Source organism: Solea solea, chromosome 14 (genome assembly GCF_958295425.1).
Source record: "Solea solea chromosome 14, fSolSol10.1, whole genome shotgun sequence".
Lineage (NCBI taxonomy): Eukaryota > Metazoa > Chordata > Actinopteri > Pleuronectiformes > Soleidae > Solea > Solea solea.
The window spans coordinates 4,283,125-4,309,626 of record NC_081147.1 but is presented as its reverse complement, the minus strand read 5'-3'; positions in this window follow the sequence as shown (position 1 = coordinate 4,309,626).

Here is a 26,502-nt window from a genome sequence, read left to right as displayed (position 1 = left end):
GACAAACATAAGCCCTGGAAGAACTTTTTTTTTTTTTTTCTGGTGCAATGCTACAATCTTCCAGCCATTAGCATAGTAGTTATTAATGTTTGTAGCATGCCTTACTTACTTAAAACTTGGGGCAGTGCCCAATATCATTCATTTAATTAGTTGGATCAATCTACAAGATTTTATTAACAGACTGGCAGTCACTTTTGTTTTCAATGCAATACTTTGAAGTTGTATTCACCTGAAAACAAGGGCAGAGTAATTGTAATAATACTCTAGACAACCTTTAAACAAATACACTTACAGTAAACATGGTGTGGGTGAGAAGAATGAGCACAGAATTAGCATACGTCTTTACCTTGGCTTCATTTGAACTCAATTGTGCTTTATTTCCTACACTTGGTGTATCCGTTTGGTTGCAAAGAAATAATTGGCAAAAAAAAAAACAGCTAAGGCATTGTACTTGGCATATTCTGTAGCCAATTTACCTCTCTTTCAGTTCTTCATTTTTGCCTTTATTCCATGAATCCTCTGAGTGTCTCTGTTCCAGCAGCCACTTGGTGCTGCTCGGCTGTATAAGAGGTTCCCAGGTCTTTCTTTTAATTTGGAAAGGAAAAGGAGGCTTTGAAAAAGAGTGACCACCCAACTGCTCACTCTAGGCTACTGTCAAATTGTCACACTTTCCAAAGCTCAATTTTCAGGAATCAAGCCATCTCCATAGTGAGTTTACCATCACAACAGTGGAATCCCACTGTTCCTTTTTTCTCTTCTCTTTGTCCCCTTTTCTTCAACGTTGTCATTATGGTTTTTCGTTGTCATTACCCAAGCACCCCCTGCTTCATAAAGCTTTTTTTTTTTTTTAAATCTTCTGCAAATCTCAGTCTGTCTCCCCCTCTGCTTTATGTCATTGTCTTCATCACTACTTCTCTTCTCCTTGTGCAGTCGTTCCATACACGTCCTGAGGCTACATGTGTCTGCTGATGCTGAATGAAACATTAAACAGCATTGGGACTCTCTTGGCTGCGAGTGAAACCCTGAAGTAAAGCTCTTGATTGCATCACATTCATCCTGGCCTTTATGAAAAGCCTACTTGAGTTTCAGCATAATGTTGTGAGGAGGAATAATGTGAGCAAGAGAACAGCCAAAAACAATGAAGTGAGTGTTTGGCCTGCAAGAAATACTGTGGACTTCTTTGTGCGAACAATATCACATATCCAGTATGGAAGAACAAACTTAATTTGTTTATTTTAGACTTGTCTGTGTGTGTGTGTGTGTGCAAAATGTACAAAAAATCCTTATTTAGCTTTTCATTTGGTAAAAAAAACGTCCTGCTAAGTCATTGAGGTCATTCTGCTTCTCTCAGTATGAAAGTTTTATTTTAATGTGACTGAATTTGCACTGAGCTAAGTGAAAATATCTCAATTCCTTCAAAGGATATTTCAGCTTAAGTCTATGATTTCTTATAAAAATATGTCCACCACTTTATCTCTTCTCCAGCTGGAACCGAGTCTCGGCTTTAAAGTGCTGACACTTTTGTCACCCATTTACACATCACTTCTAAACGCGGCATTATATTTCTTATTCCTCGCACCCATTTTTTCAATATGGAGTTAAGTTTTTGTCCGGGGGACACATCGGCATGTGGACAAATTCTGGTCATCCGTGTTTGATTTCGCAACAGGTTCTCCACGAACATCTCCACGGGTTCTCCATGACATCTGGCCTATTACTGGCCCAGTTACAAATGGCTGCAATCATTGTCCAAAGTGTGTTATGCAGGGCCAACTGAAGGTTAATTGTCTGTATTAATATCACTCTTTTCTAGTCTCTCTCAGGCCCCATTTAGACCTGGTATTCACATCTGTCCTGCATGTGACTATACTGTGACATACACACTGACGTCACTGACTATTTGCAAGAGCAAATTATGTTTGTAAAGAGTCTGACTGTACAGATGTGTAGAGAACGCCTTCTCATCAGTATTATTTACACTAATCCACGATCATTTTTTAATGAATTTGTTCCACAGCGTTGACAGATACATCTGTGCAGACTCCTTAACAACATCACAGAATCTAGTTTCACTTTGAAATACAATACATGCTGTTATATTTTGAGTGCAGGTAAAACATCAAAATAGCAAGTGTATATTAGGTTTCAAAGAAAGAAAATACATAGTGATGTCTAATGAATTGAGTGTGTCTGTAATGTACACCAGTCAGTGGAAATCTTTACCAGAGAAACTAGGTTGTGAAGGCCAGAAATACGATGAGGCTTCTTTTTGCGTGATTGATGCTGTTTTCTGGTCGATTAATCTCACAACTTGACCATCCTAATAGGGCCAAGGATAGCTGAAGAAGAGAGGGAGCAGTAACTGACACACAAAGAGCTGAGGAAGACAACTTGGGAAGAGGTGGGAGGAGACTCTGAAAGGCATGATGGGAGGCAGAAGGGCAGAAATAGACACGGCAAGAAGAAAAAGAGAGCGGGAGTTACAGAAATGGCTTCCCAGCAAGAGACAGCATGGCTCAGCTAGAGAGCAGTCTAATAGGCCACCGCTACCTTGAGAAGTGTAAAGTAGGTCTGGACAGTGCAGGCTATTTGCAGACTGAGCGGTATTACACATTGTTAATAGCTTCAACAAGGGCTCCGCTCATTAATCAGAATGAGAACAGACACGAGCAGCAGAGGAGGAGACTATTGGAGAGGAGGAGGAGGAGGAGGAGGAGGTGAATGATGGATGGAGGTTGAAGTTGCTGGAGGAAAATGAGGTTTCTGGGAGCAGAGGTGAGAACCTTAGAGTGAGGGCTCCCTCTTTCGCTCACCTCTTAAGCTTCGTGGTTCACTGAGGTTTTTCGTTCTCGCCCCATATTTACTGTGATCTCTGGCTTAGTTTCTGCTTCAGTGTATAAGTCATCTTCATGCTTACTCATTAAGTCATTCTGAGATGTATGCATCACTAATGAAAGCAACAATGGGGCTGAATGTGATGTAAGTGCTTTCCACTTCTGTCAGGGTCCTCAGGATATTTGGTCAACCATCCATTTTCACGTGAAGACCCTACAATGCCTTTCATAAGGCCTATTTCTATGTTCCTCAAAAATCTAATAGTATGATGTTTAGCCTTTGTTGCCAGCTCTGTGTAGCACAGATAAAACCTCCTCAACAGAGTCTTCGAATAGGAGGCTAGAGGACTTGCTTGTGCCTACAAGTCAATTGATGTCCTTGGGGGCGACTCGTCTTGCGTGATTTTTGTGATTGAATGGTGATTTTAGTGAGATTGCCTTTGCATTCCATACAGTGCCCTTTCGATGCATCCCCTCAATCACCATTGTCCTGTGTTATTATATTTTGGCTAGGTTTGTGTCAGATCCACCTCTTCCCTGTTGAAAACGCCCCATGATGCCCTTTACCTCAGTGCTGATTAGGCTTGCTCTATACTGCATCAGACGGTGCCCTTTTTTTTTTTCTTTTTTTGTATTAAAATAACTGTAGCAGTGCAGCATTACTGACATTCTGGTCCCTGAAGTCCTTTAATGTCATCTGGAGTCTTACATTTGAGGATTAGAATTCCTGCATACAATTTTAAAAAGTTAGCTCAAGTATCCCTTTTCCAAAATGTACAAAAACACTGCACATGGTTAAAATGGCAGACTGCCTGATGTAGCTGATGATGCTGAAAGGTAAACTCCACTTTCCCTGTTCCAGCATTCAACAGTCAAAGGAGCGTTAAGGGGAAATGTTGAGTTTTGTGCAAAAATATGGGAGATGTGTGAAGAGGAAGAGATAATGCATCCCCTTGTATGTATAAAGAATTTGGTTCAAAGTGCACCATTGTTTTGCAGTGACAAGTCTCAAAAAGCAAACAGCAAGACTGTATATAAGGAAACCTGTGGAGAGAATCATCACAGACCAAGGAGAGAATTAATGAGTTATTTCGCTAGCAGGTGCCAACTCTTTGATGGATGAGTCCCATGCATTTAATATAAGCTGCACTGAGTTTATGTTGCCATTCCCCATGCATGGGGCCAAAGGATGGTTTGAAAAAATGAAGTGGCACAGTGTGCAGTATCTGTTACCTGTTACCACAGTCACTGTTTATTCATATAACACAAGTTACTTGAGTGAGTACTTATATATAAACTCATGGCAAAAGCAAAATCAGGGCAATGTTCAATGTGCTCCCTTTGGTTTCTGGAGGAATGGTGGAGCATGCAGGAGGTCAGCAAAGTCCAACGGCACTGCAGGAGAGAAAATTAAATGTCATCAACAGGCTGCAAATTCTCTGGACAATGACATGGATTTTGTTTGCAGGGTCATTTCATGTCCAACCAAGGTGGACATTCTTCTTCCCGCAGGTCATGGTCGACATATTGATGTTCATTTAACAAACTGTGTGCAAGGTTGGGTGATGTCCCATTGATTGGAATTGTGATGCTCGTACAGTAAAACATCTTATTGGTGAACACAGGGGAGTAAGGCCTGGGCCACACTGGATGCTTGAGCAGCATGCAACCTTATTATTTGGGAACCCAAGTCGGGTCAAATGAGCTTTGACCACACAGACACAACAATTTGTTTCACGGTAATAGCATTCAAATGTTTGGTGAGAGTCAAATAGGGTTGGACAGTGAAAAGCACACATGTCAGTATCAGAGTTTACAAGATGAAGAGATTCGCTCCGATCATCTGTCACATATTAAATGAGTGAGTCTCTCTGTGTTAATCTGATGAGAGGAACCAGCAAACACAACAAACAACTATTACAGCTATAAAAGTCCAGTGTGTAAGAATTAGTGACACCTAATGTTGAGACTGAAGAATTCAACAGAAGGAGAACTCCTCCACTCATCCCTCCCTTTTCTAATAAGGGAACTACATTGGTCATTGCATACCAGAGAGGACATGACATAATAATGTGAAAAAAAATGCCTGCAGAAGATGGCAGTCTCTGTAAAGCTACTTCTAAGAGCATTAAATCCATACAAGTTTTATTTTAAGCAGTTAAACATCTATACATATGTCATTATGGTTAGTTCATTAATTTCTGCTCATGAACTGCCCTAAATGTTACACCCTGGTGCTTTGAATAAAACAAAACCAATGAATATAACATTCTGTTGTACAAAATGTAAAAGTATACTGTTTGTTTCCTTTCACAAACTACTAATAAGTACATTCACCTAAAGAGTAACTACATTCCATTTTTTTCCCATTAATTACCCTGACTGCGAGCGGCGCCCCTGCAGCTAACATCACAGTTTAAATCTCATTTTGTGGGAAACACTGTCGTTTGAAATGCTCCCAAATGTATGAGGGGAAAAATCAACCAACGTGACCAACACATTGTTCTGTAATGAAAACTGTGCTTCATGTGATCATTATGTGCAGTGAATTTGCTTGGATGCATTTTAATACAGATGTATTAGAATCCTGGCATTTAGAAATTGCATTCATAGTAAATTAGTTTGAGGAAATGATTTCACTCATGGCTGTTCAATTTGCACAGACAGGCTCCAACTGGACATCGGGGATCCTGGGGGAATATCCCATTGGCCAGTTCTGCTGGATGAGCCAAACAGCCAGTGCAGTTAAAAATAAAACCAGCTATTTAGTCCAAATGCAGCCTCTTTTGGTCACATTTGGCATTGAATGACAAAAATGACCAGCTAGTTTTTGTGCTTTTAATCGTGCCAACAGACATTCAGAGTGCACGTAAAATGCTGATGGGTAAGCAATGGGTTGCTTATAGAACATTTTACTTTGTATAATACAAAGAAAAATGAACACACAACAATTAATAAAGTAAAAACATGCTTATATCCATGTGTAGTGACGAGTACTTACAGTAGACCTGGACTTCAACAAAAAATAATGTAGAATTTATCAAATGGGCTAATTAATCATAGTCTGTCGATCCATTCCAGTCAGTCTGTGTACTCATTATGCTGCTTAGGTTGGCTGTGGGTTGGAACCTGTCCCGGCATGCACTGGGGGAGTACACTGTGGACAATTCACCAGTCTATCACACAACTAGCATGTCAGCGAGGAACATGTAGGAGTTGTCATCTGGCATGATTACCATCTTAAAATCTGGTGTCTTTCATAACACCACAGATTCTGACACCACAGAATACAAATCCTGCGTTTGAACATTGGTCATGGTTTTGTGGAGCATTGCTTTAAAACTAGCGATCAGTTGTGATGTTTTTGTTTTCTTCATGTGTGAGTGTGTGTGTACTTGTATTTGTTTCCCTTTGATGGCCTTTTCTGGCATAAACACTGACCTGGACCTTTAAGGCCAAGATTTGAGCTGTGGTTAGGTTAGTGTTCGGCATTAACTGGTTATGGCTAAGTTTAGGGATGTCACTTTGTTTAAGCTGTCCAAATGAATGGAAGTCAATGTGATGTCCTGTGCAGCTATTCATTGCACACACCTGAGTGTTGCTATTGTATGCTATTATATGAATTAAGTTTAGTTCAACTGACCAAAAAACTAACCGACAAACATGCTACACATGTATGCCCTCTATTATTTTAGTCTGACATAAGATTAAATGTTGATATATGCATCAGGTTTTATGAGTAGAGCCATTTTTCCTCATTTACATCGTAAGGGTGTCAGTTAGGGCTGCTGTAAAAAGGTGTTTTGCAAGTTGGTGGCCCCCAAAAAGCAAGGCCATTTTCTAATGTATGCATAACAAGGTATATTTTAGAGCTCCAGTGTTTAACTTCTGTTGTTAAAACACTGATAGTGTCACTGACCACCCATACTTCATCCAATCATCGCTATTTTACAACCAAACTCATGTTTCAGAGAGCCAGGGATAATACCTTAACCTGAAGTTACACTCTACAACTTTAAGGCCATGAAAACCAGACAGAAGTCATTTTAAAATGATATTATAGCTCTGATTATATAAGCATACTTAATGGTTGTGTATTGAATTTCTGCCAACAATTGAATTGAAAACCTTTATTGTCTTTGCACATTCGAGCTGTACATCGAAATTGGATGCCATTCTGCTGACGCAACATTTGCCATGCGAACGTAATATGCCTATAATAATAAAACCTACTGGCAAATAAATAATAAATAAACCATTTATAATAAAGTAAAGCTAAAACAATCAGCATAAGAAAATAAAATACAAATCTTAAAGGACAAACACACACATAATCAGCCAAAGACAAAAAGACACTGGCACTGCAAAAAAACTTTGCAACCTTTTCAGCCTCTAAATCTCAAACTTGCCCCAAAATACCCTCAAATTATACCAGTAATGGTCTTTTCACAGGAGGAGTGAGTTTCCTCTTCAGGTTACAAAATGAGTGTTTGCTCTGCACCTTTGACTCGACTGCCATCCCAGGCCATAATTGGATATCCCCTACCTAGACTTGTTCGACATGGAGGGGGGAAAAATACAAATTCACAACTCCATCTCCGGGGGAAGCGAGTAAGGGAGTCTGATCATTGTCGGTACAGCAGGGTGCAGAAAGTCAGACTATTATTACAATCATAGCTGCGCTTAACGTGTGAGTGTTTTGCTCGAGGTGATACCGAAGGTCGAGGGTAGTTATGTAAAAAATTGGACTCAGGTGGCAATAGGATTTAGTTTCCATGCAACAGATGGAGAATTTTCACACCACGAAGCGCACACTCAGAGCACCAAGTTGAAGCCCTGCTGTTTCAGTTAACTTATTATCTAATTCTCTTTAATTCTCTATAATTTTTGTTTTAAGTGCGCAGGAAGAGCCTGCACATGCTTTATGGGAAACGTGTTAGATGGTAATTGCTACAGGTCAGTCCTTTATTTACAACTCATTACGTCTTCAGCATCAGCTCATTAAAAGACACCAACAACATACATGATTTGATAAGCCTCAAAATGCACATCTGCTTGCACAGCAATGGAGTGGATTTACCAGCACAAATGTAATTCACACCTTCACACGTCACATGGTACACAAACACTCACACTTTTGCTTGTCTAAATAAACCAGTTAAAAGTAAACGTGTCACTGATCTTTGGCTGATGACTAACACTGTCAACACTGAAACGTAAAAGTGCATATGAAAGGCTTTTTACTAAACACTCATAAACAATAAGTGGGCTGAGCTCATCATTCTGTATGTTTTGAGTGGTATTTGTTTCATTTTGCATTTTTAAAATTCAGCTCAATTCAATAATTCAAATCCAATATGACAGAAGTCCTTATCATTGGCCTCTCACATTTCCCCACTCAAACACAACCACTCACTGGCTCCCTCACTCACATTATTAAAGTGATAGTTCAGTTTTGTTTTTTTTTTAAGTTTTATGAAGTTGTAGGTGGGCCCATTTTATGCACATTTCACTGCACTGGAAAAATGGCAGAAGTGGTGGATGCGAGGAGGGACGTGTGGACGGATGTAAATATTACGACGAGGGGTGTGAAATTGAATTGATATAAATTAGTAATCATTTATAAAGTTATACATACATTGATATGAGGGCCAGTGTATTGATAAAAAATGCTCTACAGACGACCAATGTCCCCTACGGAGCCCTAGAGGTGACATAGATGGACATTTTTTTATAACTTGCACATGCGACTTAGTAAAGCGTGCGTACGAGTTATAAAGCACTTTATTACCACTTTATAAAATTATTCTGTCTATGTCACCTCCAGGGCTCTGTAGTCCCCGATTCTAATATTATGAATAAAGCTGCTATGCTGTTACTTTGTCATTGCATTGCATCAAACTCTCGTAAAAAGACTTGCACTAGAGTAGTTATGGTAACAACAGTACAAAATTATAAAATGTGTGTCTATCAAAATGCTGTTTTGTTTTGGCATTCGGGACCTCAGAGACTTGACTTTATATTTACAATGTCTTAGCCTTTTTTTGTCTAACTGTGCCGATGAAAATGCAAAAACTCGTAGGTGTTTCTGAAATGATTTGTGCACTTCTTTGTTTTTCTTTTGTTTAATAAAGATTTTTGGGCGTTATTATGATCTATTATGAAATATATAATAAGTGTTTTGCATAATGTTGTAGTGTTGGCTGTTGTGTAATATGTTGTAGTGTTTTCTCTAATGCTGTAGTTTTTTTCTGATATGTTGGAGTACATTTTCTCTCGGCATCATAAAAATATCTGCTGTCACAGCTTTGGTAAAATCCGGATACAGTTCCAGTAAGACTACTTGTGCATTAACCCTGGTTTGTCACTGTTGTACCATCTGTCATAATAGCTACACATTTTACTGGTTTAGTAATGAAATCTTCTAAAAAACATAAAATAAAACATCATTTTATCCTTTATTGCTAATTATTCTGTGGACCCTACAGATCCAACGTTAAAAAGCCAATGCTGTAAGGAAAAGTGCATTGGAGATAAAATGTAATTATGCCAAAATCTGTGAGAATCTACAGCAGAAATGTTAAAAAAATGAGAGAAACTGAGATGCAGTCATTAAAAAAAGGCTGTTTGGAGGATTAGAGATAAACTGCGTAAATGATTATGCAGCTTAAACTCACTGTGAATACAATGAGATGAAAGTCTCTGCACCTGCAGAAGAAACTCTTGGCCCTGAAACTTACTTTTTCAGTGTAAATATAATAAGGACCAAATTAAATGGTGACAGATTTAATCCCTGTTTTCCTAAAAGGCAACAGAGTGCACATAAACTTCTTTGGAGTTAATTCAAACTAAACCCTTACTGGTGTAATTCCTCATAGTGTTTTTGTTTTATTTGAGGGAGAAATGGATAACACTGCAGAAAACAATTAATGATCAAACAAAACGCACCAGTTTATCATGTTTAGAGCAAAATGACTTATTATATTAAGAAATATGTTGTAAACACTGCTGGGCAATTATAGAAAAGGATAAAGAGGTTAGAAATGTGGTCGATCACACTGGGAATTTAGTATTCACCTCTTATTGCAAGTGTCCCTTGATAGTCTCCTCTTATTTATCAGTATTTGTCAGTGGGGGTGTCTCCTATTTGTTTTATCATGATATCGTTATGTCTTTGTAGATCTAGAGAAAGTTTATGACCATTCGTAAAGAGAGGAGCTGTGGTGTATGAGGAAGTCGGGAGTGGCAGAGAGGTATGTGAGGTTGGTGCCGTAGGAGTGACGTGATGGTTCAAGGTGACGGTGGGATGGAATCAGTGATCAGCTTTCAGCAGCTTCTTGTTTGCAATGATGATGGACAGTTTAACAGTTGAGGTCAGTCAGGAGTTTCCATGGACAAGGATGTTTGCAGATGAGATTGTAATCTGGATCGTATGGTGGCCTGGAAGTGCAAACTGCATGACTCTGCCGGAAAGGGATTGTACTTTTTTGGAAACATTTTTACAAGATGCGAAACTTACAACTCCCGAAATATGCTCTTCCACTTTAAACAATAGAAACACGAACCAGTTACCAGCTTACCGGACATGTTTTTCTTCATACACAACAGTCAAACAGCCAATCTTATACAGCACCACTTCCTTTCAACCTGGCCTTTCAAAATAAGAGCGACTGACTTTGTATTTTTAATTCTTATTATATGAAACTTTTACTGATGAGTTAGTTCTATAAAATAAAATAAACATTTTATTGTCATTCCACAAGCCTCATCTTGGCAGTTTGTATGTTAAATAGTATGTTAAATATCATGTGTCTTACTGTAGCTTAGTAAAAGTGTTTCACTTTTTGTAATAATGTGTTACACTTCAAATCCATCATTATTTGAATAAATAAACTCCAATCGTTAAACGTCTTTATAATATAAGCGCGTAAATATGAGCAGTCACAGTCGCGTAAAGAGTAGTTGAATGTTTGGAGGTTTTTCTGGACGTGAGTGAGCAGTAGCTGGACACTGACACACTCAGTGAACTGACATGCAGAGGCAGACAAGTGGCCGTTTGAAGTGTGCATTAGCTAAGAGGCCTCTTGATCACGAATGAGTGTCAAACTAGGTTTTTACACCAACACGGGCTGAGTGGGGTGGCAGAGTTTCAGCGAGCAATCAGGAAGAAGAGGAGATAATCTAAAATGTTTACATCATGAGTTGATCCACTGTTGCCTCCATCAGTAAGTTCAAATGTATTATTTATGACTTTGGTGTTTGTAAGTCTTTGTTCAGACTTACCCAAGTCACACAAACTTGCCAAATGAGGCAGCAGCAAACCAGCAGCTCTTGTGTTCCCCTGAGTCCCTGTGTTTCTACCTCACTCTTCGTTAATTCAGTTGTTCAGTTCCCTGTGACTCATCTCCCTCTTCCCACTCAGTACCCTCATTTTCCCCCTAGAGACTTAAATATGAAGTCTTCTCACTATATTGGTCCCAGAGCTTTAGGTGATTTTAACTTTGGACTCCCGGATGTGGTCGTTTCAGTTTTTAGTCAAGCTTCTTCTGAGAACTGAGAACTTCAATGGGGCGCTCTGGGATCTGCTGTATGTGGTGGCCCCGGCAAATACAGAAGTGACCTCATAAAAACCCTATGCCTTTGCTAAATGATGATTAAATCCAACTAAGAAAGAGCTGTGCAAAACATGAATGCCAGTAGCACAAAGTTTGAAATGTATTATCAAATATGGCATGTTAGAATGAATTCATACCAGTCGAGGATGTCTGCTGCCAAGGCTGCTTAATTTTCTAACTTAATTGTGAGAAATAAGAAGAATCTTAAACTTTTATTTGATACTGTTTCTTGGCTAACACTTTGCCCAGTGTTGTAGGTTATTGTTTTTCTGAGTCTGAGCCCAAATCCTTGGTTGCATTAAGTAAGATGATTGAGGATGCGCAAATTACCACATGCTCTTTGAACCCTTTACCAGCATGGGTGATAAAAAGGGTCCTGGTGAATATTTATCCAATAATAATAGAGTCATTTTGGGGGATTTGTGTGGATGAGGACGCATCATTTGTTGCATAATAATAATTATCCAAGGTGTTTGCATCCAGATTTGACCTGTCTCAAATTTAGCGTTTTCTCAACCCCACTTTTAAATGTTCTTTGTTTAAGTAATCTATTTGAGCCACTGCGGTGTTAAGCATTCTACAGAGACAGCACTAACCAAAGTGGTAAATGATTTGTTATTGACCCCAGATCCAGATTCAACATCTCTTCTGCTTAGGGCAGCTTTCAGTGGACCACTGTATACTGTTAGATAGGCTTGAAAACTATTTTGGTTTCTCTGGTCAGGTGCTTAAATGGTTAAAATCCTGTCTATCAGAACCAACTCAGTGTTTTATCTGAGTTTTGTTCTGTTAGGCACGGTATTCCACAGGGCTCCGTCCTAGGTCCTCTATTATTCATGCTGTATCTGGCATCTTTGGGTCGGAAAATGTGCTCATTTGGGGTTGATTTTCATTGTTATGCTGATGACGTGTAAATTTACTAACTCCCCGTCCAGACCAGGGCTGATTCTTAATTAAGAAATATTTAAATGGTCTTGTACCCGGATATCTGTCGGACATAATAGAGGTTTTGGAACCCCTTAAAAATTGAGAATTGTTTACGTTTCGTGCCATTTCCATCTGGACGTGGCCTTAGTCGCCCTGGCTTTCTTTGTTTTGTCTTTGATTTTATACATTGTGATGTACTTTTTCGTACAACAGGTTTTAGAGACATTTTGGGGTTTTTGTGTGGATGAAGACATTTGGCACATTTACAGAAAACCTTTGCAAAAATTACAAAGAAAAAACTTCTGTTTCCATGCAGATAGGGCCTTATCCTATTTGTGTAGAGTTTGTAGCGCTGTTAACCAAACTAAACAGCAGAAAATCTTTCACATCATTAAAGTAAAGTGTCCAAACAAATTCCATTATGTCCACAGCTATTAAGAACGTTGTGTATTGAAAGAGTTAAATAAACACATCACATCTAAAAATGGGACTAATGTGGAACAAATGAAAGCCTGGAAATGTTCTTATTATCTTTGCATGATTACTTTTTCCCCTTTATTTAGCTTGATGTCTAATTCTCTCAAGCAGCAGCAATTTATATTACTATTTGTGTCTGACGTATTCTCTTTAATTATTGTTTTGCTTCCCACAATGCTAATTGCTCATTTTTAATCAGTTTGAGGGTTGTTTTTTATTTTTATTTTCCTGTGGCATGAACACAAACCTGCACCACTTTCACACACAATTGCAACACACTCTATGTTCACCTGGTGTGCAGTTGTTTGTCATGAATCGCCCCCTCATTCAAATACAAGGACAGGTTAATTCAGTAAGTTAAATGAAAACACAATCAGTTGAGCCAAACTCACTTGTGCTTTTACTCTGCTCTATTTCATGCTCACAGTTGTGGTTATGTGTGTTGTGCTGCACCTGAATATATACATATACACATATATACACTGTATATATACACTGTGTATATGTGTATACATACCATTTGCACACTTTAATTCATACATTGTTATTCATGTCAATGGATAATTGAGAGAGTGAGCACTTTACGAACCTAAACCTTTTAAATATTACACAGAGCCCAGCTGTAATAACCACATGCTTGTGTTGAAAGATATACATTTTTTATCCCCATGTTCATGTGAAAACAATATTATATTCATGTTCATGCTGGTCTGTGTTGATCAGAGTCCCAAGTTAAGGTTTGAGTGGATTTAAAAGTGGGCACTCTTAAGTTTGGAAATGGCCCTAACCCTAACCCAATGAAAACACTACTTTGAGTTGTTTTTTGATTTGTCTACTCTCTATTTGAACAACCCAAATGGCACTTTTCCATTTATCTAGCACTTAAAAATCCTGGAAAAATGCATTCATCTCCAACATTTAAAAAGGACATTTCTAAAAATCTGTATTTTGTGACAGAAATTGAACAAAATATGTTTGTACTCAAGCAAAAATCCATAAAATAAATAAAGTACTTTGACTGGAGACAAACATCGTTTCACCTCAACAACAACAAAAAGCATGTGCACTTTTTAGCAGAGCTGGAGCTTCTTGAAAGATGAAATACCGAAACGCAGGCTATGTTTCATCACTGTCTCATCAGTCATTGTGTAGGTGGAGCTGCAATATCAAGTGACCTGAAATACACATATTGAACTCTTACCATCTTTGTTTAATCAAGTGATATAAAACAACGACCACTAATTATTTCATTGGAGGGCAATAATTCAGCAGATTTTCTTAACTGTATTGTATCACATGTGAATTGTGTGTGTTGTTAGTTTATAAGAGTGAGAGAGAGCTTTAGTGCTCGTGTTGACCAGCCAACTGTAAAAGACATAGTGCTACTGTAATTAGGAGCAGGGCACTAATTTAAATCACATACCTTTTCGGTGGACTCGTAAATCATGGTTGTGTATTATACCCATGGCCCATTCACACTGTGTCTGATTGAAAAATGTATTGTACATCTTTAGGATTGATCACCAGATAGTTCATCAAGCGTTAATGGCCGACTTTTACCCACAAGTTGAAGTAAGATATTGATTATTGTCACCCTCACATATATCACAATGTAATCAAGAGAGTCATCAGTTTTCTGCTCCGTTCACGCAGGTGAAGGTTAAACGCTTGTCCCGATGATATGCTTGGAATTCGAAGCATGAGCTATTTGCTCACAAATCCTGACGACTAAACTAGATGAATTAAAGGTAGAGTAGGCAAGATTGTTGTTGGCATAAGATTAATAATGTTGTAATAAAGCTGTAGTAGTGAGTATTCCTGTGCTGCATACAGGAAGTGGTTTGTTTTATGTCAAGACAGACAACATTGTCCAAGATGGTTGCAAGCAAGTATGACATAAAACAGCAATAGTTGCCCACAAAGTGAATTATAAATGCTTCTTGTCTCTGCCCGCCCATGCACTGCTGCTGTATACACACTGACTCTCCCTCAGTTATATTAATTCAACTATACAAAGTTGCCAAACTTGTGACTTTACAGTAATTTTTTTAACTAGTTTGGGACATTTCATATTTTGTTTTGTTTTTAAACACAGAACAGTGGGCTGAAGAAAAGTAATTTTCGAGCACTGACTTGTGTTGAAACATCATTTGCTTGTGTGATTGCATTCACCTGCTATTCAATCATGCGAGCAAATTATGTTTCATCACAAGTCAGTGACTGACTGTTGCTTTTTTCCATTTTAAGCAGAATCCAAATGGATGATAATGATCGATGCGGTGTTAAATCCACATACATACATGGACGTATAGAGTTGTGGAATACAAGGTGATATACAGCATTTATTAAAACGCTTGAAAGTCTCATAGGTATCAAAAATGATGATTAAATAATGATGCTGATAATGTAATGGCTAATTATTGGTCTCTTAGTATAACTGCCGTTCTCTAATTGCAAGATTTCTTACTGCGATTGCACCATTTGGCATAAAAGTACTTTATTTCTCTCAGGCACAGTTGAATCTTACAATGAAGAAGGAAGCACAGGAAAGGTAAAAAAAAAAAAGGCATAGAGAACAAGTTGTATTGTAAGTGCAGCTGCATGGCAAAAAACATTCAATCTTATTCTAGAAATATTATACTCATAATACTAATGTACTAACTCATAATACTAATGTAAAACGTAGCAGCACAGTGTGATTTGTCCTGACAGAGCCATTAAAGCAGGGGTCTCAAACTCAAATGACCTGGTGGACACTTGAACTTCAAGTCTGGTCAGGTGGGGGCCACTCAAGTGAATGAACTGTGACATCAGGATGCTGCAATAACAACATTTGTGACGATATATTACGTAATTCAAAATAAACGTGTTTGCTTTGATACAGAAAAATGTGTAGTTCACAATAGAAAAAGACCTTTGTTATACAAAATGAATCTAGAAATATCAAAAACACACATTGTAGTGGTGGGCCGCATCAAATGAAGCCATTTTTTCCTTTAATTTCAGAGAATTTCAGTGTTCGCATTTTTAATTACACCAAATGTGCTCTGTTCTCCTTTGTTTCATTTTCAAGTTTTCAACTTTAATGGTGCACATTTGTTTGAGTTTTTTCTCCACAGGATATTCCATTACTTTGCAAATAATGAGGATTTACAATCAGCTTTAAATCCCCGAGCCCCAGCATTACAAAACAACATAACACTGAACTGTAGCTCACTATATTATTTAAAATAAAACAAGTCTGAGATTAGTCTGCTGAGGCGAAATAAATGTGTACGGTAAAAAAAAGCAGAGAGACAAGAAGAAGAAGAAGAAGGGAGAGAGAGGAAATAATAACAGTTAGAAGACTTGGCTTGATGATTCATTTATGTGCTTAAAACTATTTTACACGAACCCCCCTGGTAATTTCCCATGTGTTGATAGATGACATGGCTTTCTCTGCATGTAGAACAAACTGCCAAGCTATTATGAGAAGAAGGGAAATAATAAGAAAGAAGGATTTAGGGAGTGAGGGGGGATGCAAAGAGTGCATGGTTAATTGCCAATATTGGGGGACATGAATAAAAGTTGTACTGCTAAAGACAGGTGAAGACACATTAATGGAAATAACAAATAAGAGACACTATTCCATGTTGTGTGGGTTCACTAATGATGAAGTGCGCACAAGCAGAAACATCAAAGCACGAGAGACAACAGGAGACAACGGGGACTATTTTCATTTCAACACACGCGGTGACGACCGTGAGCATAATTATTAAACACCCTGAGGCGGAATCATGAAGCAGGGTGTTTCGGTTGTCAGCCTGCACAAAACATGTCTGTCTGCCTGTGTGTCCCTGAACATTATTTTGAAGTTTTCACTTCGCTGCACCTCCAACGGACTCCAACACTCTCCCCGTTCCTGCCAGGGATGACGGGTGTATGTACAGTTACCTCATGAGCGAGAAGGGTTACATTTTTTACTATTTTTCCTACTCTTTTTTTATTTTTTCACACTTTTACTTTGGTCGCGGTGAAGGTCGGATTACATCAGGGATAAGATCTGAGCCCTTTCTTGTTTGCAATGGTGATGGACAGGTTGACAGATGAGGTCAGACAGGAGTCTCCGTGGACTATATGTTGTTTGCATATTTTAATCTGTAGTGCGAGTAGGGGACTTGTGGAAGAGAGCCTGGAGACGTGGAGGGAAGCTGTCGAGAGAAGAATGAAGGTTAGTAGAAGCAAGACAGCGAGACAGGTGGTCCGGTGAAGATGCAAAGAGGAGAGGTAGTGAAAGAAGGGGTGAAGAAGAGAGAGTGTCAGGACTGATGTGTGACAGAAGGATTGCAGCAAAAGTGAAAGAGAAGGTCTACAAGGTAGTGAGACCTGCTATGATGTATGGCTTGGAGACACTCCTGTCTAAAAAAAATCCGGAGGCTGAGCTGAAGATGTAGGATTAGAAATGAACATATTGGAGGGACAGTAAGAGAGTCAAGGCTGAGATGGTTTGGTCATGTACAGAGGAGGTTGAAGATGGAGCTGCCGGGCAGGAGGAAAGGAGGAGGACCACAGAGACAGTTTGTTGATGCTGTGAAGGAGGACATGAGGAAGAATAATTTCCAACACCTTCAATAGGCACGGAACTTAATAGAGAACCTTTCGGTATATTGTATGACCACCTTTTCCCTCACACATGATCAGGTTCTTGAGTGTAGCCTGTGGAATTATTGGTCCACTCCTCCTCAATGGTTATGTGAAGTTCCTGGCCAGGTGTGTGCAACTTTGATGTTGTTGGGATAAGAAATGCAAGAGATACAGACAGAAACGTGACAGATATATTGCTAAATGAGCTACTTCTAAATGCCTAAAGACAGCTGTGCATTAGAGAGAAGGGATACACATGGCAATGTGTGGTGATGCTGAATCTGTTGAAGCCACAGATGGGGGGTAGTGCACTCGTCTTACTGTAAATGTGTTTGCACATGAATAAATAACAAGTGATATTTGTGTGATCCTAATGTGTTATAGTCACCCAAATAAATACAAGAAGTGACATAAAGGCAGCTGCTGTTGTTGCGATTCAGAATGAAAAACTTTAATTTGAATTTATTAAGTCAGTGTAAAAATCTTAGTGGGCAACCAGAAATCCAAAAAACTGAAACCATTTAATCTACCGATGTCTCGAGATGCACACATTATGCTGCACTACTCTTACTACAGTGACATTTTAATTAGATTGCTGGACTACAAACAACAGCTCTGCAAAAAAAAAAAAAAAATTCACAGCCTCCACGGATGAGAGGGAGAGCTTCAGTAGAGGTCTAAATCTGTCACTGACAACAGCACTGCCAGCCATAGTTTCTGAGCAGCTCTTCACTGTGCCAGTGCTTTGTTTTCCCACATCGTCCCTGAGGTTTAGGAGTTATTATTAACCAATAAACTGGGACAAAATCCAAAATTGATCTCAAAAATGTGTCCTGTCGAGGTGATGAAATGCATTGAGTCTATTTTTAAGCAAACTCTATATGATCACACATGGGGCTCTCGCAGTTCAGGTTTATTTTGGTCTTCCTCTCTAGTATGGTGGCAAATCTCATCAAAGCCTAATTGACTTCTGAAATAACCTTGTTCCTTATTACTTGTGCAATTTGGAGCAGTTCATAATTTGTAGCAATACTTTTTCTGTGTCTTCTGTTTATGCCCTTGACAACAGACTTTCTCACACCACATCACTTTGCTAAAATAAGCATCTTATTTTGGAGTGGTGCACCCTCTCATTTTCAGGAAGTCCAGTGGGCTCCTTGTGCCCGTTACTCAACCCTTCCTCTTATTATTATTATTATTGCCATTTTACATTTCTTTGATTGTTTACTTTGACTTTACTTTACTTAAAAAGTGTCTAATGCCATGTGTGATCTGGTATGCAGTTCCTTTGTATCATTTGTATCAAAATAGAAAAAAAAAGAAAACTGTAGTGGGCAAATCAATAACATATTATCAATATAGATGCTTACTAAAACGCTAACAGAATATGTGGACTTGCACACCTTTGTCATGTAAAATTCAGGTGGGAGATCATTTTTCTCTTTCTTAAGCTTACAACCTGGTATTTCCATCATCATTTGCAACTAAGTTAAAGCATATGTAGATATCCAACTCCATTCAGATGAATTGCATTTGGGAGATGTATTGCACATAATTTTATAGCTGCTTTGTTTGATGTTAATTACCATTCTCGGCCTGTTAGATGCTTCTCGGCTGTTTCGGCTCTGGAACAGCCACAAACACCTCTGCTGCTTCGTAATTGCTGCCAGCATATGGGCCTGGTGCCCATCACTCATTACCTTCAGCAAGGAGGTTGTGTGTTTTCAGTGCTGCTTGCTTGTTAGTCTGTATGGTTTTTAGCAGGATTACACAACAACTGCCAAACCAATGTCTTTGGAACTTTGTGGAAGGCTGAAGCATGTCCCAAGGAAGAAACCTTTACATTTTGAAGCAGATTTGACAAGCACAGGTTCTTTTTATCTTAAAACTGGATTCTCATTATTTTGTCTTTGTCCCAAAAAATCCTGATAATGATTCATATGTGTGTATAGGCAAATGCTCTCAAAGCTCACATCAATACCGTAACCACCTTTAGTAGAATAGACATGCAGCCACTGTAAACATTGTGACAAAGCTGTCACATTCTGCTTTTCCTTCTCTTTCTTCCTCCAGCAGCATCCATCTGTGTGCGCTTGCACATGTGAGATTGCAGGTCTTGCACAATTACATCTACAAAATAATGGATGACTGTGGACACACCTACTGAGGAGATTGTTCACGCATCACTGCACCAACTACACTGTGATCTCATTACTATGTCTCCACTTTATACTGCCTGCTATTGTGTATTGTGTGCATTCACACCAAGTGTAACATGTTTCCCTCATGATGAAATTAGATACAGCAGAATAGTGACCAACTCAAAGCAAGAAGGTCACCAGAGCAAATCCTGGTTCAACCGAGGGCCTTTCTGTGTGGGTTTCCTTCCACAGTCCAAAAGCATGCAGTGGTACATTGGACACAATTGAACATTGGTCTAAATGTGAAAGTGAATTGTTGTTTGTCTCTGTATGTTGGCCCATGATGGACTGCACAAGACACCTATTTATTTATTTTTTTAAATGTTGTGGTCTTCTGCTGCTGTATAGCTTGATCTCAGTATTCTACATAGCTATATAACCCTGCTACTGCTATATTTTCTCAAATCAATCTGGCCAATCAACAAGGCACATCTTTATTCAGTGAATATGTTCTCTTTTATGGATCTTCTCGGTTGTGCATGGACATCCCAGTAGATCAGTTTCTGAAATAACTGACACCAACAAACCATGACACACTCAAAGTTACTTAAAGGAATGCTTCACCAATTTGCATTTAGCTTATGACTAGAATAGGGGTAGTATTTTTGAAAAATTGTGCTTCCCAACCTCAGTTTCTCCTTAAAGGCGACATAGACCAGAAGCTCCAATTAATGCTGCGTTTGTGTGTGTATCTGCGTCATTACCTCGTTTATGAAACCCTAAAGTTTCAGAACAAACAGTTCAGCCGCTGCTGAGAAAATAGTGTTGTATTGTTTTCCTGGGCTCTGCGAAGCGGATCGGCACTTCCGTATGTTGGTGATGTCATCAGTAAACCTCACCACTCCTCTCACCACCGTAGCGCCTCCTGGTGCGGGCACTAGTCCGGGCACATCCGGTTGCGTACATTCAACCGCAGAAGAAGAAGAACTACTCTCGTTGTGGCTGCTGAGATGCAGAGCATCCACCGTGCCAGAGGGGGAGCTGTGTATCTGAGAGCTGGCCTACCAATTACATCACTTCCAGGTACCTGGCCAATCACAGGACAGTGGGAAAGCTCTCGTTGGCTGACCAATCACAACACAGTCCACGTTCTGGGGGTGTGATTTTGGTCTGAAAGGTGAGTTATTTAGCTAGCTCTTGCATTAGCCCCAGGCATGTAGTATTGGGTTGTGTAATGATACAATTATCTTGTTTTTAATGTGACCTGGAAATTTCCTTCCTGGTTGTTCTGAACGTATTATTAGAACTTGTACACTAGTACACACCTGATGTCAGCTAGTGAAATTAATGGTGAGTTAGTCTTGTACCCCATGTGACCTTTTAATACGGCATTGTGTTCAGATAATCATTCATCCTGATATCTTTTGACTCATGACATTACGGTGCATCCCTCTGAAGTTTGGCAATCCAGATAATTAATTTTCTTCATCATCTATTTGCACAGCTGGGAAGTACTTAGGAATTAATTCTAATTAGGAAAATTAATTAATTCCATTTTCATTTAGTGTGGTTTGCTTTGGATCGTTGGTATTATCAAGTCATGAATTTCCTATTTTACACATTTAGTTCACCCCCAAAACCAAAAATAAATGATGATACTTCATCTGCATGTGGATAGATCATTCAGTCTCTTGTGTATTTACAGCCATGGTCTTTTAATTAGTGAATGACCCACTCGACCTCATGATCCATAGCCATTCATTATGTGATTGTGACAGCATTGTGCAGACCTACATGTAGCAGATATGTATTGACCTAAAGTTATTATTATTATCATCATTATTATTATTATTTTTTTTGAGTTTGTAGAAATTCTAATTCATTTACTGTGGGGATCAGTATTATTTAAGTTTCCCACAAGAAATGAATTCCTGTTTTGGGAAAAAAAGAAAGTTCAATAAATCTCTCTTCCTCATTACATCAGATATGTAACTTTTTCTTTTAGATTGTGGCTAATTGGCTGTATGCATGGTCACTTCCTGGTTTTCGATAAGCCATCTGGCCTATTTCCAGCAGGCTGTCAGCGTAGGCTACAGAGACGTTGTACAGTCTGTATCTGCAGAAATTACCAAGCGTGTTTAGTGAGATTATAGAAATGTATTAGAGGTTGTGCTCAGACAGCTTTTGATTTTAGAAAAATGAATCCCTCAGGGCTAATGACTAAAACAACTACTGAGAGACAGAGTACAATGGTGGGTCGCAAGTTCACAACATCTCTCTAGTCGTAATATTCACAGTCCTCAATTACCAGCCTGCCGCTGCTGCATCCACCATGAGTAAGGCCCGGGTGGGATGTTCTGGTGAAAGATGGAAGACGTGCCCGCACCACTGGATGCGGTGGATGGCTATGAGTTGGATGGCTGGAGGCTGGTGAATGAGCATGCGCAGCTCTTTATTGGAGACGTGATGGTAACATCTAATGTTTTCAATAGTCCTCAGAGCTCTGCTGTCGAAGCCGCCCATCCTCTTTGGTAGGGTTTTCGAGAGGGGCCCCATTTCTGCTCCATCGAGGAGAACAGAGAGGACTAAGGCATTGTAAATGCAGGGCTTGTCTTCAGTGAGATCAAGCGGTGAGCTGGCCTGTCGAGTTGCTGAACAGGGTGGTATTGTCTGCATACTCCCGGTCGGAAAGGTGATAGTTCTGGAAGTAAACCCCAGGGATTTTCTCGCAGGGCATCAGATAGTCGACGACGTAGTTGAAGAGGGAGCAGCCATGCAGCCTTGTATGAATGGGGAAACAGTCAGAGTCCTTCCCATTTACCCTCACAGAGCGCTCGGTGCTAGAGCCTGTGGAACAGGGCAGTGGTCTTCCTATGGAAAGTTTCAGTACTTTCCATAGGTCAATGAAGGTGATATAGGGGTGCCTCTTCTCCTGGATCCAAGAAAAAAAATCCTGCCTGGAGCTTTTGCTCCTGGTAGGGCCACCCTTAATGGACCGGTCTCTCTGAGAGGTTCCAGATCGGAAGATGCCATTAAGATGGATGTTTCATCATCCCACTATTCTGTGGAGAGCTAACAACCGACCTTGGACAAACCCCAACTTGTTACGAAACTGACCTGATCATTGGAAGTTTTATTAACATTACCTTAAAAAGTTTCCCATTTGCATGAACTGACCGGAAGTAAACAAGCTGGCTTATATTTCAGCAGAAGCGACGTCCCGTGCATATAGTTCATTGAGTGATGTTTTGCAATAAAAAGTTGGCTCGAAATTATTTGCCTTCACACTGGATCTATATATTTTTACGGGGTATATTATTACTCCCTAAATCTATTTCTCTCTCTTCTTTCTTTCTAGTTTTTGCCTACACATTTGCAAAGTCGTAAAACTCCGAAAAGTGTCCTCTAAGAGTTTGTCTCTGGCGGCATAAACGTCATGTTTTATGCATAAGTTAAATGCAAACATTCCAAGGTGAGTTACAGACATAAATGTAGTGTGTGCACATGTGAGTGCAAGCATATGCACTTGTGCCTGTGAGGAGTACAATATGTTAATTGTGCAAACAGATGTACAATGAAATGCGGTGTGGCCACGAAAGGCCTGCTTCAGGTAAGTCAACAAAAATCATGTTTTAAAGATGAGCTACATCCAACTGAATTTGTGTGGGTGTTTAAATATTTATGCACTGAAAAGCACAAGGGACATCTGTGGAAGTCTCCCCATGTGTGTTATCATGGCCCCTGAGGGGAATAACTGTGGATAGAACCAGGGGAAGTTTGTATTTGTATTGAAATGTATGAATGTAAATAAAAGGAACGTATAAGTTTAAACATTTTAGCTGGAAGTGTCTAGTTCTCCTTCTCACATGTTGTTCTGTGTGTATATACATGGCACTTACAGTCATTTCAGTGGGATAAGAATGATCTCAAATGATAGAAACCACCATTGAAATGTATATTTGACTTTAAGGTTTTAAGTTTGGCACAAGTCACAGAAGGGGTGAAGTTTGTTACATACCAAGACCCAAGGCCTTTCTTTTGTACAGTTGGCACAGTCCACAATCATGTAGACTGGGGTTTAGGTTAATTGAAAACTCTAAACTGAGGGTAGGTGTGAGTGCCTTTCGCCCTATGTCACCTAGGATTCTGCTTCAGCTCCTTGCAGCCCTCCAAATTCCCATAACATGACTTGGGGCTTGCTTATTACTAACTTTGCACTTGACTTGAAAGTTTGTATTGGCCTGGTATGGTTTTAATGGGGTGGGTAGGTAAAACAGTTTGCACTCAAACCCAAAGGTGGGGGTTAGATCCCTGGCTCTGCACAGGTAAGACATTTAACCCTGTATTGCGCCTAGAACCTGTGTTGGCTGCATGTGAATGGGTGACTGCATGGCAAAACAACATGTACTGTAATGCATTTGCATTTTGTTGCTCTTGACATGGTGATTTATAGCGAATACTTGAATGGATTTGACACAAATCTGGCAACAACTCATAGTGTGATGAGTAAATAGATTTGGTTATGGAAACTGACTTTTCTCCATGATGGGTAATACTCGTCAAACAAAAGAGTAAAATGCAATTGTATAGTGTTTATGTAGTAGTATACAAAGATGATTGGTATTGGTTCCTTCAGCAAAACAGCCCAGAGACAGAAAGTTACCTTACTGTTTTCCCAGTGTCTGCAGAGCAAAGACTTGTTATCAAGTCAGCTGTGAGTGTGACTGTTTGCCTGGAACCCATTCCAGGAACACTCAACCCCTACTCCTCAAAGACCCAGAACAGAATATTGAAAATGGATGAGTGGAGCACTTCATCTTGTGGGAGCACATGGAATAGTGAATACCATTTTTTTTGTCTCTACCTTATCTCGCTTAATCTCCCATGACCAAAGTAACTATATCTGAATCATATAAAACCACATTGTGAACATACTGCTGAGGAGAATTTCTTCTATGTTCATTAATGCCTTTCCAGCACTGCAGCCAGGATAAATTATTTATTTGCTCACTAGAACATCCCCTATAACTAGACTCTACGGGCTGCCACAAGAAGGGAATTTGACTTATAAGTAGAGTGTTGCCAGTTTGTATCATGGGACACGTCAAGGGCTGAGGTGCCCCTGGACAAGGTACACAACCCCCATTGCTCCCTGGGCACAGATGTTTGCTTCCCACTGCCCCTGCATGCAGTTTGTGTGTTCACTATTGGTGTTTAAAAAGGATGAGTAACATGCAGAAATTAAATGCACTCTTCTGGTCTGACCAAGGCCTTCCTGCATGAAGTTTGCATGTTCTCCCGGTGCGTGCATTGGTTTTAAAACATGTAGTTAATTGGACACTCTAAATTGATGGTAAGTGTGAATGTGAGAGTAAATGACTGTTTGTCTCTGGGTGTACCCTGACTTTTGCCCTATGTCAGCTGGGATTGGCTCCAGCGGTCCCAGTGACCCTCATGTGCAGGATAAAGCGGTAGACAATGGATGAATGAGTGATTGGTGTGTGTGAGTGCGTGTAAATAGAAGACAAAGCAAGCAGAATGCTACCAGGTGGTGTAGATTACCACAAATGACAAAAATCATAACGAGAGCCAGTGTTTCTCTCTGAGATGACTGCCCATCTCTAAGCAGATCCTTAGAACAGAGATAGATAAGACGATTTATTGAATTCTAAGCAGCCATGCATTCCTCTTCATTAACAAAAGCAGTGCAGCCATGACACTCAGCTTTGGCCAGAGCTTACATTAAAGGCAGAATTCCTCCGGGATGAAGCCGAGAACCTCTGCCTTTTATAATTTCAGTTATGGAAGAGTGAGCATGTGATCAGACAGCTTTACCATGCATATGTCAGTATACACTTGGGCCCTGAGTGTCAGGGTTCACTGAATCAGTCATGATGCATGATGTATATGCAATAACTGCAAATTGTTGCGCTCGCCTCTTGCAAGAGCAACACCACCAGGGAACTGCAGTCCTGGCAAGGCAACGTTCAAACAATCAATCAGGGGCATAAATAACAAGGCAGATAACAGCATGGTTAGAATTCCAAACCAACACATCCATAATGTCATTTTAACTAGTAGTAAAAGTCATTATGTGGGCTTCCATGAAATAATGTGCTTAGACTTATAATTAGACCGAATACATCATATCTGAAAATAATGTGCTAATTAGAGAACATAATCAAAATGATACAGGAACATATCACAACAGCTTTGGAGATATCGGAAATGGATATTTTGAAAGAATGGTCCAATTAGGGTGACATATCCTTGGTCTGTTGAAGGGTCAGACATATTAGAACTTCAGTTATCTGAAATTGGAAATTACAATTGCACGATTCACATTCCTTTTTTAAGTGGAAATTTTACCTCCCTCTATCTGTAAAGAAATAGATATATATACACATATGGCTGAGTTCCATTTGGCCTCCATGGTTTCAGGGTGCCTGCTGTCAGACTCACTTTCATGAATGACGATAGTTAAATTAGAAACATTAAGTTTAGCATTAAACCAACACAATTATAATATTAAGTCAAAACTTAATGTTATAATGGAAATGTTTATATACATATATATATATATATATATATATATAATTTTACTCTTGTGAAATGAAATTGTCACCATCTTGTCTGTTTTATTTTACATTTCAGTCATTCATAAACTGTCTTCAAATATGCATATCCAGTGAAACTAGACAAAAGGTTTTCTTTTTTGGCTTGTAGCCACTGAGTGCTCCGAGAAACGAGCTTCCCTGAACACAACTCACTCACAGCTGTAGGCAAATGAGGCTGAGGACCTGTTTGAGAAAGTAATGCATGATGTCATATGACGTCAAATGTCTCTACCTTCTGCGTGTTGATAGCACTGCTAGTTTAATGGGA